We start from the raw sequence: 3,663 nt of genomic DNA on the forward strand, positions 1-3,663 counted from the left end.
AGCGATTTCCAAGAGTTATTCTTCGTTTGATTTTAACGCTGGTGTCGTTGTTTGTGTTAATAGCGGTGCCTAGGTAGACAAAGTCCTTAACCACCTCAAAGTTATAGCTGTCCATGGTGACGTTTTGTCCAACACGTATTTGTTCAATGTCCTTTTTTGATTATAGCATAATATGCTACTTGGTCTTGCCCTCATTGAACACTAAACCCATCTTCTTCGCTTCAGTCGCATTGCTCAAAAACGCTTCACTGACATCATGCTTTGATCTTCCAATTTTGTCACTATCATCTGCGTATCCAAATTATTGGATGGACCTTTGGAAGAGTGTGCCTCTAGTGTTGACGGTTGAGTTTTGCACAATTGTTTATAGAACGATGTTGATAAAGTCGCATGACAGTGCATTGCATTGTCTAAAAATGTTGACCAACCGTTATCGGACCGATTACAATACCTTCCTATGGGAAATACAAGTAGTTCACCTTTGTATACGCATAAATGTGACTACTCAAGATCTTGAGAACACAGTTTAAGAGGTTGGTTACTAAAACCGGAATTCGAGAAGGAAAATCTGCGAGAAATTTAGCTTATAGCGTTTTGAAGTCAAATAAATTTAAGAATATATTTTCGAATGTCCTGAAAGATTTATTGTCTATTAAAATTTACACTTTACTTATTTCACAAATGTTTGAAAATCATTGATAAATAAGGTAAACAACATTAAGCTAAAAAAAGGGGCTGGGATGCGAACTACACTGATAACTTTCCGTTCCCATCCCGTCTGTCGATTTGTCTTGCTTAAAAGTTTGCACGTTTTCGTGTTGGGTTAAGTAAGTTGTCAGTTGAATTATTCTAAAAAGTTTTTAAATTACCTATAATATATTATTGGTCAATAAATTCATATAAAGAAATAGTTTAGTTTGAAAATCTATTTTGCTAAATAGATTTTGAGTCGAAAAGAAATTTTTTACCAATTTTAGTAGCATTTCTTAAATTTTTACAAATTAGATGAATGAAATTAATTTGAGAGACAACAAGAACCGAACATAAATTTTTACCATTTATTTTACCATTAATTTATTTTTGTAGGAAAGAACGGACTATTGGATTTTTATGAAAAAAACTGCTGATTATCGAAAACAATACTTTCTGTGAAATAAAAAAGTTTGAAGATAATAAATTTAATTTTTAAAAAGATATTTCAGTGGAAAATAAATTTTAACCAAGTTTTAGTATTGCTTTTTTTTAGGTTTTTATTTTTTGGAAAAAACTGTCAAAATGTTACCAGATATTAAGAACAATATTTTTTGTTGAACAAAATTGTTTTGGAGATTTTTTATTGGTCAAATTTTCGAGGTGACAATTTTTTTCAGTTTTTTTTTTTCAAAAATATACTGATTTGTTTTGATTCACGTTATAATACATAATATTTAATTTAATTAAAGTCTCTATTGTCATTGGTTTTTGAGATATTTAGATATTGAGATGCTATGGTAAAAAAAACACCCTCGGAATTTGAGATTCCTGTCTGCATTTTTGTCTGTATTATTATATGTATAGTAAAATTTATTTGAAGTCAATATCTTTTCTTGTTCTTGAGCTTTGTACGACGACACAAGCATCAGGAACATACGGACGTGCCAACGCACGCACAGTCATCTTTTTAAAAATCTTTTATTTCGACTCTATGGACCTTGAAACGTCGAGAAACGTCAAAATTTTCAATTCGACAAATCGGACCCATTACAATAAATTCCCATTTGAAGGTAATAATAAAACAATGAAATGAATTAAAATTATAGAAAACATTCCATATTTCAAATGGGTCCCATTACACGATTGTTCCGATTTTTTCCGTAATGAAAAGGGGGGTTAAGAGTGTGATATTTAACGCATTATTAATGCCTTCGTCGACCCTAGAATTTTTAAAAATCGTATTTCTTTATTTTGAAAGTTGATCACAACGGTTCACAAATTAAAAGAACTGTTAGTGCGATAGTGTAATCTTGAAAAAAGGACGCATCATGGCAAAACACTTCAGAGCCACTATTTCTATATAAATCGATTCAAAAAATTGATTGTATTAAAATTCTATTTTAAACAAACTAGATTTATTTTGTAGTGTTTCTGAAAAAATACCCCAAAGAGACCATTTTGTTGTACGTCACATGAAAGTAGACTTTAAGCTCGAAAAGTTGTGCCAAATTAAACCGACGGGATGGTGTTTAAAAATGGGAGTCACCATATGTCATAAATTATTTTAATCAAAATAAGACAACAAAATTTGTGAGCCAAACAAAAATTAGTCATTCTATGAATTTGTTGTAATTTTTTTTGAGTACTATGACTCTAAAAACAACCTATACATATATAAGCATTTAAATAGAAACATTCATATACTAAAGAGTTAAAATGAAAAACTAAAAAGTCGTTCCTCAGGTTAACTATGGCGTATGTGGAATATTTAATTTTTTATTTAGCTTTAACTTTTGTGCATAATTTAACCTCACTAGTGCTTATTTGTATTTTGGGTTATGTTTATATTTTATATCATTGTGATTTATTTTTTTCTTTATTTATTTATGCATGGCAAGATTTTTGTATGTCATATAAAGTAGAAAATATTAAAAAAGATACTTGGCCCATGGGGGGATCGAACCCACGACCTTCGCGTTATTAGCACGACGCTCTAACCAACTGAGCTAATGGGCCGATGTCAGGTAAGTGACAGTTCGAATTCATCGACAGCCTACACAAGATTTAAGATCATAAAATTGGAAGTGAAAAATCTGACCATATAATAATCTGGCTGACGAAATGGAGAGAAACCAATTGTTGATAACAATTCTGAAAGATGTTGCTATCAGTTAAATAATAAATTGATGTTTAAGCACGCTTTGTGCGTTCGTTTTGTTAAAACAAAAAACAATCAACATTGATCCAAAGTGCTCTTCGTTCAGTGTCGTTAACACCACCTTCCTCATTTCAAAACAAATAAGGACGTATGATGCCGCCAAGCAACCAGTTAACTGAACCAAAAATGTTCACTTACTGACAAAATAGACTCTCATCACTAAACACCTCTCAATCAATCTCTTTAATCAAAATCCTCTATGAACGTTGCCAACGGATTTATTTTTGAAAGTGGAAGCGTTTTCCGGGCAAACAACGAATTAAGTTCAACATTTTCAACTGTCAAATCATAAACAATTTCCACCCGACTTTCCCATGCACCTAAACAATACCCCCCAAAGAAAAGATTATTCGAAATAGTTTATAAGGATTAGTTTTTAAAAAGGCTCTGAAAATCAAATAAAACATATTCAAATGTGTGTTAGTTGAAAACCCCACAAATCCTTTAATACAAGTCGATTTTTAAGGACTTGAAAAATTGAAAATATGGGTCCCTAACTGCACAATCTTGGTTTTGTATCCAACGACTTTTTCATGTTCCCGAACCTCGAAAGAAAATTATTGGAAAACAATTTTGTTTGGCAGAAGAACAAAATAGAACCACAATATTTTCGCAACTTCCTACAGGTTGTGTTATATCAACTACAAAAGTTTGTTTGGAAATTTAATTTAAATATGTGAAAACATTTTATAAAAAACAGCTCTTTGACAAGTTTGGTATTTCCAAACAGTTTTACTATTAACCTTTATTAT

General features: G+C 31.1%; 1 non-coding gene across 1 annotated transcript; it reads right to left on the bottom strand.

Moving 5' to 3' along the window:
• Window positions 1-2,635: 2,635 nt before the first annotated feature.
• On the bottom strand, window positions 2,636-2,709 carry Trnai-aau (transfer RNA isoleucine (anticodon AAU)). The gene has a single exon. It is a non-coding gene; the product is annotated as a tRNA-Ile (tRNA).
• Window positions 2,710-3,663: the final 954 nt, after the last annotated feature.

Source organism: Eupeodes corollae, chromosome 1 (genome assembly GCF_945859685.1).
Source record: "Eupeodes corollae chromosome 1, idEupCoro1.1, whole genome shotgun sequence".
Classification (NCBI taxonomy): domain Eukaryota; kingdom Metazoa; phylum Arthropoda; class Insecta; order Diptera; family Syrphidae; genus Eupeodes; species Eupeodes corollae.